The 14756-nt window shown below is 40.2% G+C and overlaps 1 protein-coding gene across 5 annotated transcripts in view; it reads left to right on the top strand.

Annotated features, from left to right (window-relative positions):
- LOC135224729 (protein retinal degeneration B-like) overlaps window positions 1-14756 on the top strand; it is a 189553-nt gene that overhangs the window by 71497 nt on the left and 103300 nt on the right. Inside the window, exon 2 of one of the 5 annotated variants that reach the window (XM_064264034.1) lies at window positions 105-396. The exons of the other annotated variants lie outside the window; for them this stretch is intronic. The gene's annotated coding sequence lies outside the window, so the exon portion shown is untranslated. The remainder of the gene's footprint in view (window positions 1-104; window positions 397-14756) is intronic. 5 annotated transcript variants of the gene reach the window in all.

The raw sequence follows: 14756 nt of genomic DNA, 5'->3' as shown, positions 1-14756 counted from the left end.
CGAGCAGTATTATGGCTTGCTGCCAGTCCTGTTAAGTGAATAACGGCTTTTGGTATACATGTAAAAAAAATATATATAAACTATATATGGTCGCCCCTTTGCAGGACACATCTTCAGGAGGCTCTTTGCAGAATATCGTCGATGGAGAAAATCTGTGGAAAACGGAGATGTCCACATTCACTTACGTATGGTCTTGACCTGCCACCTCAGTGACTGCGAGTTCGATTCTCGGGCATTCCATTTAGGTGTGAGAGATGTGTATTTCTGGTGATAGAAGTTCACTCTCGACGTGGTTCGGAAGTCACGTAAAGCCGTTGGTCCCGTTGCTGAATAACCACTGGTTCCGTGCAACGTCAAAACACCAGACAAACAAACAAACCTACAACCATTCTCCCCGTAAGTGGGTAGTGCCGTCGGTGTACTTCATGCGGTGCACTGTAGACATTAATTAAGGTTCTTTGGAGCGTCCCTTCGGCCCCTAGCTGCAACGCCTTTCTTGGGTTTTACTGTACCTCCGTTCATCTTCTCTTTCTAACATCTTACTTTCCAACCTCTCTAAGTTCATCGTTGGACGAGTGGTTTACGTGCTCGCCTACCGATTTGGTAATCCCGAGTTCGATTCCCCACTCTGCCAACTTGGAATCAGAGGAATGTGTTTCTGGTGATTAGAAATTCATTTCTCGATACAATGTGGTTCGAATCCCGCAATAAGCTGTAGGTCCCATTGCTAGGTAAACAATTGGTTCCTATACTTTGTTTTTTTTCATCTGTCCATCCGCCTGTGGTGTTTCCTTATGGTAACACTGCGTCCCGGGCTTTAGATAGTTACATTCAGCTTACATTCAACAATAATAACAATATCCTATTTCGAATATTAACGGTGTAATTCGCATACAGTAAATTATTAAAACACTTTTCAGTTGCAAATGTACACTCAGATATCCTTTTATTTACCTAAAACTTACACATAGCGTAACTATTTAAAGCCCGGGACGCAGTGTTACCATACAAAAACACCACAGGCAGATGGACAGACGGAAAAAAACCGAGTATAGCCACGTAAAAATATCTAATCCTTCGGGCCAGCCCTAGGAGAGCTGTTCGTCAGCTCTCAGTGGTCCGGTTAATTATTCCTCCAAGGGTTAAACTGAGATATACTTAATTTTCCACCCTTTTTGACAGTTGATTCATCGTGCAACTGCTTTGAGGTTTTCCTCCTGTTACAACTTTCAAATCTTATTTACTCTCAGTTTCCCATTCAGGGCTGAATGACCTTTGGCCTGAATGTTATATCCCATTGCATTCCCTCCACCCCAAACCAACTTTAACTTCCACCATATGGGAACAGGATTCAGGTAGCTGGTAAAATCTGGCCCAAGCCTCCCAACATTGACGGACCACAAGTTGTCCCACTTTCAAGGCTGAAAATACCAAATGTATTCAATGAAAAGACTCTGAAATAAAATATGAATAAAAACAGAAAATGAAACATAAAAGTAAAACGAAAATAGTACACAATACAAGGAATGGAGACATGTATCGTTGTCTTCTCTATTGATATTACGTGCTAGGTAATTTATTTTTTATTGTTTTCTCAACTTTTAATTTGTGTACCATTTCCCGATGTAAGTTGATTTTTTTACGAGCTATTTAATGATACATGATTTAACATTTTTAACTGTGAAAATATTTTACATTTTTAATGGAAAATCGGACAATTGTGGTCCAGAAACGTTGGCTTGTTGCAATAAAGCTCACCCGATCATTCTGCCTGTCTTTGCCTAGCGCCCACCGCCGCCGTCGGCCTTAAGCATACTTTCATAGAAAATTCTCTGACGCCCCGATATAAATCACTATTCTTTAAAATCGTAGCCGCTTAATTTGATTTAAAAATAAATTTTTTTTAGTCGTAGTTGAAATACGAATATATATATTTTGTTCCGGAATAATTAAAGGGATAAAATTTCAGCACGAACTGCGGTCATAGCGCCTCAGTGGCGTGGTCGGTATGGTGTTGGCGTGCCACCTCGTTGGCCGCGAGTTCGATTCTCGGGCATTCCATTGAGGTGTGATAGATGTGTGTTTCTTGTGATAGAATTTCACTCTTTGACGTGGTTCGGAAGTCACGTAAAGCCGTTGGTCCCGATGCTGAATAACCACTGGTTCCATGCAACGTCAAAACACCATACAAACAAACAAACAAACAACTGCGGTCAAGTTCTGGCAGTGACCGCATGCACGCATATACGCTTGGCATTACCTTGATGATATTTGGGATATTCCGAGGAACAATCCGGATTTAGATGTATTTTTGGGGACTGGTCGTGTGATCCGCGAACTAAACATGGGTAGAAATGTACCGAGTTACGGAGAATGTAGAAATAGCGCCATACACTGAATACATCCGTAAATCTTGATCATGGAAAGACATCACGGATCCTTATATTATTGCCAGATATATGGCTTTTTAGTCTCGTTTTTACGAGCTGTGAGATGCCTTTATGTCTTTCGTTGTGTTATCTTTTATACGTATAGTATTTACAGCATGGCCGATTAGTTTTTATCTTTTTTTTTTTTTTTTTTTTTTTATCGGGTGTGAATTTTATGATGCATGAAAATTATTCGGAAGTTATCTGTGTGATGTAAATGTGAGTAATTAAGGGGTATGATTTACTCATTCTGGGCGTAGTCGGTGATTAACTTGATTTTTAGTTAGCTGTTGAAGAGAGCTTGCCCAGGCTTATCATTAGAACTTCCCGAGAACTTCAGTTAGTTAAAACCTAGATGTGGTTTTTGGTTTTAGTAAAACCGAGGCATGCACGTATAATTGCGCTGACATATATTTGGTAAGTTAACAGAACGTCGATTGTGCCGAACTATATTATTTGACTACGTAAACAAAACTTCAGTTGTGCTGAAATATATTATTTGATTACACTAACAGAACGTCATTTGTGCTGAAATATGTTATTTGATTACGTAAACAATGTCCGATTATTTTTTTCGTTTATGCTTGGAATGTGAGCTCGTGTTTTGACTTGAACCAAAGGTTTGAAGATATATATATATATATATATATATATATATATATATATATATATATATATATATATATATATATATATATATATATATTATATATTGTTTGTGGATATGTTCGATTGGTGTGATACTACTTATTAATATGTTTCATATTAAATTATGATCAGTCCACTGTAACTTCGTTTCTTAGGTATTTCAGAATAATCTTCTTATAGACTGCTAATGATCATGGCGACAAAAGTCTAGTCTGTTTTCTTATTTAGCTGACGGTCCATATCCGCGTTCAGTCTCATTGTTCGGGACTGACTGCCATAAAGCCTTCGCTTCAGATTACAGTGGAATCTGTTGTGGATCTTTGCCTTCAGCCCAAAAAGATAAAGCGTAATATTGTGGATATTACTATACTCTGTTTTTTTTCATCTGTCCATCTGCCTGTGGTGTTTTTGTATGGTAACACTGCGTCCCGGGCTTTAGATAATTACGCCATTTGTAAGTTTTAGGTAAATAAAAGGATATCTGGGTGTACATTTGCAACTGAAAAGTGTTTTAATAATTTACTGTATGCGAATTACACTTTTAATATTCGAAATAGGATCTTATTATAATCGTTGAATATAAGCTGAATGTAACTATCTAAAGCCCTGGACGCAGTGTTACCATACAAAAACACCACAGGCGGATGGACAGATGAAAAAAAACTGAGTATAGTCATTATCGTTATCGGGACTGACTGCTACAATGCTCTCGCTTCATGTTACAATGAAATCGGTTGTGGAGGCGTTTTTTTTTTCTTCTTCATCGAAATTTCCTGTCCTTTCTTTCAATTCTTTCAGGGTTTTGTTTGATATGTTGGCTGGTTTCTGTTTTGAAACCACATTCTCTCCTTTTATCTTTTTTTTTTTCGTGGTGTTCCGTTTCTCAAGTGTCTTGTCTGTTATTTCATCTTTTGAGGAGTTTGCGTTTTATATGTGATGTCGTAGATGTATTCAACGAATTCCTTGTTACGTCATTGGTTTAGTGTGGTTTTTGGTCTGTTTTTTTGTCCTTTCTCTTCCTCTCTTTGATGCATCTTGTTTTTTTTTTCGGCGTTCTGTGAATCATGGGACATTAATATATTCCTTCACAAGCGTCTAGAATTTCATCTTTTGAGGAATTTGTGCTTTATATGTGATACTTTAACCATGTTGATTTTTTTTTTTATTTCATTAGTATTGTTTAGTGTAATTTTTTTGTCTTTTTTATTCTTCCGCTTTATGTATCGTACTATTTATCATGGGACAGCAATATATTCCTTGAAACATTTACTGTTTATACATAATATTGTTGTGATAGTTAAGAACCCAATGCCCCTAGTGCCAGGTCATTAGACCAAACATAAATCAGTCGCCCCGTGAGGGGGTGCTTGTGCCATTGTCAGTGCACGTCATGCGGTGCACTGTATGCATTACATGAGGTTCTTGGCAGTTCCTCGCTGGACGAGTGGTTTTCGCGCTCGGCTGCCAATCCGGTGGTCAGAAGTTCGAATCCCGGCTTGGTCAACGCGAAATCAGAGGAATTTATTTCTGGTGATAGAAATTCATTTCTCCATATGGTGTGGTTCGGATCCCACAATAAGCTGTAGGTCCTGTTGCAAGGAGACCAATTGGTTCTTAGCCACGTAGAAAAATATCTAATCCTTCGGGCCAACCCTAGGAGAGCTGTTAATCAGCTCAGTGGTCTGGTAAAACTAAGACATACTTAACTCTGGCAGCGTCCCTTCGACACCTATATAGTAGATTCACATCAACCGTGCATTTGACGTCTAAGTCAGTCCCTTACGACGCTCCTGATTGGCTGTTGATAAGCCAATCACAGGGCTGGAAACTCTTGTCTCTTTCGAGAGTTCACATAGGCATCATCTGTGTTCTGAGCTCTCCTGAGGGATGCTTTTGAAAGGAGAGGTGGACCATACATCCTGCCTACGTGAACTCTCGAGAGAGACTGGGAGCTTCCAGCCCTGTCATTGGCTTATCAACAGCCAATCAGGAGCGTCGTAAGGGATGGGCCTAGACGTCAAATGCACGGTTGATGTGAACCTACTATAGCTGCAACCCCTTTCATTCCTTTTACTATACCTCTGTTCATATTCTTTCTTCCATCTTACTTTCCACCCTCTCCTAACAATTGATTCATAATGCAACTGCTAAAGGTTTTCCTCCGGTTATAAATCTTTCAAACCTTTTTACTTTCAGTCTCCCTTTCATAGGTCCCAGCGCTTGGCCTTTGGTCTAAAATCTATATTCTATTCGATAAATCAATCAATACAATATTGTTTTCTTATCGAGTCATCTGATAATCATCTTTTTGGAACAAAATGTCAAATTACCCCCCTCCACTAATGGGACGTTTTCTTTGGGTATCGGTTGGCAATATTAGCCTCTCTCTCTCTCTCTCTCTCTCTCTCTCTCTCTCTCTCTCTCTCTCTCTCTCTCTCTCTCTCTCTCTCTCTCTCTCCCTTATCGTGATTGCTTTTTGATTTTTTATGACCTTCTGATGGGCCAGGAGAAAGCGGAGATACTGATGGGGTCTAAAAATGTTTGTGCGTGTATTTTTTTTCTCTCTATTTGCTGGTTTGGTATGTTTTTTTTTTTTTTAGTTTACTTCTTTTTGGTTGTGTTTATCTTTACAAACGTTAGCGTGTAGAGTCTTGGTTTGTTGCACGAATAATAATAATAATAATAATAATAATAATAATAATAATAATAATAATAATAATAATAATAATATATAATAATAAATGTCGCAATACCATGGGACACCAGAGTTGAAGAGAAAGAGAGGGAAAAATTGGATAAGTACTTATCAAGATCTGAAAATAGAAATAAGAAGGATATGGGATATGCCAGTGGAAATCATACCCATAATCATAGGAGCACTAGGCACGATCCCAAGATCCCTGAAAAGGAATCTAGAAAAACTAGAGGCTGAAGTAGCTCCAGGACTCATGCAGAAGAGTGTGATCCTAGAAACGGCACACATAGTAAGAAGAGTGATGGACTCCTAAGGAGGCAGGATGCAACCCGGAACCCCACACTATAAAAAAAAACCACCCAGTCGAATTGGAGGACTGTGATAGAGCCAAAAAAAAAAAAAAAAAAAAAAAAAAAAAAAAAAAAAAAAAAAATAATAATAATAATAATAATAATAATAATAAAATAATAATAATCCTAAGGAGACAGGATGCAACCCGGAAGCCCACACTATAAAAACCACCCAGTCGAATTGGATGACTGGGATCGACAAAAATAAATGAATAAATAAATACTAAATAAAAATAGAAATATGAAATCACTCAGTAAAGAAAGGGCCACACTCCACATTCAACGAACCAATTCATACGAATGACACCAAGGTACTACTTGGGATAATCACCATTCAGTTTTGTGTCAAAATCTGTGCATTATTATTATTATTATTATTATTATTATTATTATTATTATTATTATTATTATTATTATTAGGTTATTTATTATTGGAAAAGTAAATCCACAGTAGTTTGCCGGTTTGATTTTGCTATTTAAAATTCATACAAAATCAAACAGGCATACTGCTGTGGATTTACTCTCCCATTTTATTGACATATGCGATTATGAGTTGTATTTGAATGATTTTTGTTATTTAGAAAGCGAGCCCTGTTGATATGGAAGACGCCCACGGGAACCACTGACTTGAAATTCAGGCTTCTAAACAATATCGTCTTTACTTGATATAAGTAAAACACAAGGTAATGGGAGATACAGAAAGATGAGATCGCCTTTTAAAAAATCAGTTAACATAGTAATAAATAAATAGATAAAAGAAATCGCTTATTGGAAATCAATTAACAGACTCAGAAATAAATAGATGAAAGAAATCGCTTATTAAAAATCAGTTAACAGACTCATAAATAAATAGATAAAAGAAATCGCTTATTAAAAATCAATTAACAGACTTATAAATAAATAAATAAAAGAAATTGCATATTTGAAATCAATTAACAGACTCATAAATAATTAGATAAAAGAAATCGCTTATTAAAAATCAATTAACAGACTCATAAATAAATAAATAAAAAATTGCTTATTTGAAATCAATTAACAGACTCATAAGTAAATAGATAAAAGAAATCGCATATTGAAAATCAATGAACAAACTCTAAATAAATAGATAAAAGAAATCGTTTACTAAAAGATGAAAAACTCATAAATAAATAGATAAAAGAAATCGTTTACTAAAAGATGATAAAGTCATAAATAAATAGATAAAAGAAATCGCTTTTTAAAAATCAATCAACAAAGTAATAAATAAACAGATAAAAATGTAAGTAAATTATAAAAATACAACAATCGTTTCCGAGTGGTAATGGGTGTGAGGGTCCTTAAAATATACAATCTCGAGACTGGATGAAGACAGAGAGAATTCAGTGGAGCTACTGCGAATGACGCCTTCAGAATAATAATCTTTTAGTGGTCATCGGTGAGATTTTTTTTTTCTTTTCGTTTTGCGGAATTTTTGAGCCTTCACCAATACCCGCAAAAAAGTGAACCAAGAGGAAGGGGCAGAAAATAATTTTCTCCAGCAAGTTTCATCAACATCTGTTCATTAGTTTTTGAGTCATCTTAAGAAAGAGAGAAGAGAGTCAGTACCTCATTCATCATCTCCTTGGGAGGACTAATAATAGTAATTATAATGCATAATAACTGACAACGTGTAAAAGCATACGAGTTAGTTAGAATTAGGCTCTCTCTCTCTCTTGCTTTCTCTCAGAAGGCTCCTCGTTGGACGAGTGGGTTACGTGCTTGCCTATTGATTCGGTAGTCTCTAGTTCTATTCCCCGCTCTGCTAACGTGGAATCGGAGGAATTTGTTTCTGGTGATTAGAAATTAATTTCTCGATATAATGTGGTTCAGATCCCACAATAATAAGCTGTAGGTACCGTTGCTAGGTAACCAATTGGTTCCTAGCCACGTAAAAAAATATCTAATCCTTCGGTCCAGTCCTAGGAGAGCTGTTCATCAGTGGTTTGGTTGAACTAAGATATACTTAACTTCTCTCTCTCTCTCTCTCTCTCTCTCTCTCTCTCTCTCTCAAGAGAGAGAGAGTGATTAAAGAACCATACGGAGGAAGGTCAGCGCAGCTGAACAAATCTGCCAAGTTTTGAATAAAAACAACATTTGCATTACAATGGAAGTTGTGGACAAGACTGTATGGCGTTGCCAAAACTGTAGAACCTGCATACTAGATATTAACTGAAACTGATGTTTAGATCTCACATGGATTATTTCATAAATACTTTAAGCTCTTTTTATTTCTCGAGAAATGATACATATAGTATTATTTATTGAGTATGCTACTTGAAGCATTGGATGTTGAAAATGCTACAAAAATTACCGTATGTTGAAACAAACAACTTTTTATACAGTGTGGTGCATCATTATAAGGGAAACCGTAGCATAGTTTATTAAAAAAAAGTTACTTAATGTTTGTTGACCTTGATATTGCAGCAAGGTGTTGTTCATTATGACGTCACACGGCTGGAAATTATACGAAAATATCTCTCTATTTTGTATTTCTGCCTCCGGACTTGGACCTGGAAAATTTTATGAATTTCGAAGAAAGCACACCGAAATTTGAAACAAAAGAGGACCATGATGCGAAATTGGAACTTCCAAAACGCCACTTATGTTACTGCAGCGCTCCCAAGAGAAATAAATCCTGTTGGAATAATTAAGCGAATGCTTTCAAATTTCATAGCAGAATCGTACCGTACTTGAGTTATGAGATTTTCATTTACTGCTTAAATTCGCACTTAGTAATTTTAAAATAAGATTTTGACTACCGAAATGTGTCTTTATTTCTCGATAAAGTTTTAGCTCGATTAGGGATAGATATGCAGTGGTGAATATTTGTAAATTATGGTTCAAATTTAACCCGTATGTTCACAGCACCGAACATGATCCAGGTTAATTATGTATGAAGTGTTGAATTATTTATTTGACCCCGTGTTTAATGTAAAAAACTTGAAGATTTACCTTTGCTTGAATGTCCCTCGAAACATCACAAGATGTCCCCCCCGCTCTGTGCTGAAATGCCCCTCGAAACATCACAAGATGTTCCTACTCTGTACTGAAATGCCCCTCGAAACATCACAAGATGTTCCTACTCTGTACTGAAATGCCCCTCGAAACATCACAAGATGTTCCCCACTCTGTGCTGAAATGCCCCTCGAAACATCACAAGATGTTCCCACTCTGTGGCTGAAATCCCCGCCCCATCGAAACATCACAAGATGTTCCCTACTCTGTACTGAATGCCCCTCGAACCATCACAAGATGTTCCCCTACTCTGTGCCTGAAATGCCCTCGAAACATCACAAGATGTTCCTACTCTGTACTGAAATGCCCCTCGAAAAAATCACAAATATGTTCTACTCTGTACTGAAAATGCCCCTCGAAACGAAAATCACAAGATGTTCCCTACTCTGTACTGAAATGCCCCTCGAAACATCACAAGATGTTCCCACTCTGTGCTGAAATGCCCCTCGAAACATCACAAGATGTTCCCACTCTGTACTGAAATGCCCCTCGAAACATCACAAGATGTTCCCTACTCTGTACTGAAATGCCCCTCGAAACATCACAAGATGTTCCCCACTCTGTGCTGAAATGCCCCTCGAAACATCACAAGATGTTCCCCACTCTGTGCTGAAATGCCCCTCGAAACATCACAAGATGTTCCCTACTCTGTGCTGAAATGCCCCTCGAAACATCACAAGATGTTCCTACTCTACTGAAATGCCCCTCGAAACATCACCAGGATGTTCCCTACTCTGTTACTGAAATGCCCCTCGAAACATCACAAGATGTTCCCCACTCTGTGCTGAAATGCCCCTCGAAACATCACAAGATGTTCCCCACTCTGTGCTGAAATGCCCCTCGAAACATCACAAGATGTTCCCACTCTGTACTGAAATGCCCCTCGAAACATCACAAGATGTTCCCTACTCTGTACTGAAATGCCCCTCGAAACATCACAAGATGTTCCCTACTCTGTACTGAAATGCCCCCTCGAAACATCACAAGATGTTTTCCTACTCTGTGCTGAAATGCCCCTCGAAACAATCACAATATGTTCCACTACTGTACTGAAATGCCCCCTCGGAAACAAAAATCACAAGATGTTCCCTACTCTGTACTGAAAATGCCCCTCGAAACATCAAAGATGTTCCCCTCTGTACTGAAATGCCCCGAAACATCACAAGATGTTTCCTACTCTGTACTGAAATGCCCCTCTAAACATACAGATGTTCCCTACTCTGTACTGAAATTGCCCCTCGAAACATCACAGATGTTCCCTACTCTGTACTGAAATGCCCCTCGAAACATACAAGATGTTCCTATCTGTGCTGAAATGCCCCTCGAAAACATCACAAAGATGTTCCCTACTCTGTGCTGAAATGCCCCTCGAAACATCACAAGATGTTCCTACTCTGTACTGAAATGCCCCTCGAAACATCACAAGATGTTCCCTACTCTGTACTGAAATGCCCCTCGAAACATCACAAGATGTTCCCCACTCTGTACTGAAATGCCCCTCGAAACATCACAAGATGTTCCCTACTCTGTACTGAAATGCCCCTCGAAACATCCCAAATGTTTCCTACTCTGTGCTGAAATGCCCCTCGAAACATCACAAGATGTTCCCTACTCTGGTGCTGAAAATGCCCTCGAAACATCACAAGATGTTCCCACTATGTACTGAAATGCCCCTCGAAACATCACAAGATGTTCCCCACTCTGTACTGAAATGCCCCTCGAAACATCACAAGATGTTCCCACTCTGTGCTGAAATGCCCCTCGAAACATCACAAGATGTTCCCCACTCTGTACTGAAATGCCCCTCGAAACATCACAAGATGTTCCTACTCTGTACTGAAATGCCCCTCGAAACATCCACAAGATGTTCCTACTCTGTGCTGAAATGCCCCCTCGAAAAACATCACAAGATGTTTCCTACTCTGTGCTGAAATGCCCTCGAAACATCACAAGATGTTCCTACTCTGTACTGAAATGCCCCTCGAAACAATCACAGATGTTCCCTACTCTGTTGCTGGAAATGCCCCTCGAAATCGAAACATCACAAGATGTTCCCTACTCTGTACTGAAATGCCCCTCGAAACATCACAAGATGTTCCCTACTCTGTACTGAAATGCCCCTCGAAACATCACAAGATGTTCCCTACTCTGTACTGAAATGCCCCTCGAAACATCACAAGATGTTCCCTACTCTGTGCTGAATGCCCCTCGAAACATCACAAGATGTTCCCTACTCTGTGCTGAAATGCCCCCTCGAAACATCACAAATGTTCCCTAGTCTGTACTGAAATGCCCCTCGAAACATCACAAGATGTTCCCTACTCTGTACTGAAATGCCCCTCGAACACATCAAGCATGTTCCCTCCCTCTGCCTAACTGAAATGCCCCTCGAAACATCACAAGATGTTCCCTACTCTGTACTGAAATGCCCCTCGAAACATCACAAGATGTTCCCTACTCTGTACTGAAATGCCCCTCGAAACATCACAAGATGTTCCCACTCTGTACTGAAATGCCCCTCGAAACATCACAAGATGTTCCCTACTCTGTACTGAAATGCCCCTCGAAACATCACAAGATGTTCCCTACTCTGTACTGAAATGCCCCTCGAAACATCACAAGATGTTCCCTACTCTGTGCTGAAATGCCCCTCGAAACATCACAAGATGTTCCCCACTCTGTACTGAAATGCCCTCGAACTTACAAGATGTCCCCCACTCTGTACTGAAATGCCCCTCGAAACATCACAAGATGTTCCCACTCTGTGCTGAAATGCCCCTCGAAACATCACAAGATGTTCCCCACCTCTGTACTGAAATGCCCCTCGAAACATCACAAGATGTTCCCCACTGCTGTACTGAAAATGCCCCGCCCTCGAAAAACATCACAAGATGTTCCCCACTATGACTGAAATGCCCCTCGAAACATCACAAGATGTTCCCACTCTGTGCTGAAATGCCCCTCGAAACATCACAAGATGTTCCCCACTCTGTACTGAAATGCCCCTCGAAACATCACAAGATGTTCCCTACTCTGTGCTGAAATGCCCCTCGAAACATCACAAGATGTTCCCCACTCTGTACTGAAATGCCCCTCGAAACATCACAAGATGTTCCCACTCTGTGCTGAAATGCCCCTCGAAACATCACAAGATGTTTCCCTACTCTGTACTGAAATGCCCCTCGAAACACAATCACAAGATGTTTTCCTACTCTGTACTGAAATGCCCCTCGAAACATCACAAAGACGTTCCTACTCTGTACTGAAATGCCCCTCGCTAAACATCACAGATGTTCCCAATACTCTGTACTGAAATGCCCCTCGAAACATCACAAGATGTTCCCTACTCTGTACTGAAATGCCCTCGAAAAACATCAAAATGTTCCTACTCTGTACTGAAAATGCCCCCTCGAAAACATCACAAGATGTTCCCCACTCTGTGATGAATGCCCCTCGAAAACATCACAAGATGTTCCTACTCTGTACTGAAATGCCCCTCGAACATCACAAGATGTTCCCCACACTCTGTGATGAAATGCCCCTCGAAACATTCACAAGATGTTCCCTACTCTGTGCTGAAATGCCCCTCGAAACATCACAAGATGTTTCCTACTCTGTACTGAAATGCCCCCTCGAAACATCACAAGATTTTCCCCACTCTGTGATGAAATGCCCCTCGAACATCACATGTTCCCTACTCTGTGATGAAATGCCCCTCGAAAACATCACAAGATGTTCCCTACTCTGTACTGAAATGCCCTCGAAACATCCACAAGAGATCGTTTCCCTACTCGTGATGAAATGCCCCTCGAAACATCACAAGATGTTCCCTACTCTGTGAAATGAAATTGCCCCTCGAAACATCACAAGAGGTTTCCCCACTCTGTGATGAAAATGCCCCCTCGAAACATCACAAGATGTTCCCCACTCTGTGATGAAATGCCCCTCGAAATCATCACAAGATGTTCCCTACTCTGTACTGAATGCCCCTCGAAAACATCACAAGATGTTTCCCACTCTGTGATGAAATGCCCCTCAAACATCACAAGATGTTCCTACTCTGTACTGAAATGCCCCCTCGAAACATCACAAGATGTTCTACTCTGTACTGAAATGCCCCTCGAAACATCACAGATGGTTCCCCCACTCTGTGATGAAATGCCCCTCGAAAAAATCAAACCCAAGATGTTCCTAACTCTGTACTGAAATGCCCTCGAAACATCACAATGATGTTCCCCCACTCTGTGATGAAATCCCCTCGAAACATCACAAGATGTTCCTACTCTGTACTGAAATGCCCCTCGAACATCACAGAGGTGTTTCCCCACTCTGTGATGAAATGCCCCTCGAAACAATCACAAGAGTTCCTACTCTGCTACTGAAATGCCCCTCGAAACATCACAAGATGTTCCCCACTCTGTGTGAAATGCCCCCTCGAAAACATCACAAGATTGTTCCCCACTCTGTGCTGAAATGCCCCTCGAAAACATCACAAGATGTTCCCTACTCTGTGCTGAATGCCCCTCGAAACATCACAAGATGTTCCCTACTCTGTACTGATGCGCCTCGAAACATCACAAGATGTTTCCCTACTCTGTGCTGAAATGCCCCTCGAAACATCACAAGATGTTCCCTACTCTGTGCTGAAATGCCCCTCGAAACATCACAAGATGTTCCCCACTCTGTACTGAAATGCCCCTCGAAACATCACAAGATGTTCCCCTCCCACTCTGTGATGAAATGCCCCTCGAACATCACAAGATGTTCCTACTCTGTGATGAAATGCCCCTCGAAACATCACAAGATGTTCCTACTCTGTACTGAAAATGCCCCTCGAAACATCACAATGTTCCCCACTCTGTGATGAAATGCCCCTCGAAACATCACAAGATGTTCCTACTCTGTACTGAAATGCCCTCGAAACATCACAAGATGTCCCCACTCTGTGCTGAAATGCCCCTCGAAACATCACAAGATGTTCCCTACTCTGTACTGAAATGCCCCTCGAAACATCACAAGATGTTCTACTCTGTACTGAAATGCCCCTCGAAACATCACAAGATGTTCCCCACTCTGTGCTGAAATGCCCCTCGAAACATCACAAGATGTTTTCCTACTCTGTAACTGAAATGCCCCTCGAAAACTCACAAGATGTTCCCCACTCTGTGATGAAATGCCCCTCGAAACATCACAAGATGTTCCTACTCTGCTACTGAAATGCCCCTCGAAACATCCACAAGATGTTCCCCCTCTGTGATGAAATGCCCTCGAAACATCACAAGATGTTCCCATACTCTGCTGAAATGCCCCTCGAAACATCACAAGAGTTTCCTACTCTGTACTGAAATGCCCCTCGAACATCACAAGATGTTCCCCGCACTCTGTGATGAAATGCCCCTCGAAACATCCAAAAAAGAAAGATGTTCCTACTCTGTACTGAAATGCCCCTCGAAACATCACAAGATTTTTGTTCCCCACTCTGTGATGAAATGCCCCTCGAAACATCACAAGATGTTCCCTACTCTGTGATGAAATGCCCTCGAAACCATCACAAGATGTTCCTACTCTGTACTGAAATGGCCCCTCGAAACATCACAAGAT

This window comes from Macrobrachium nipponense, chromosome 12, assembly GCF_015104395.2.
Source record: "Macrobrachium nipponense isolate FS-2020 chromosome 12, ASM1510439v2, whole genome shotgun sequence".
Classification (NCBI taxonomy): domain Eukaryota; kingdom Metazoa; phylum Arthropoda; class Malacostraca; order Decapoda; family Palaemonidae; genus Macrobrachium; species Macrobrachium nipponense.
The sequence above is the reverse complement of the archived record's forward strand: the minus strand, read 5'-3'. Positions and strand labels throughout refer to the sequence as shown.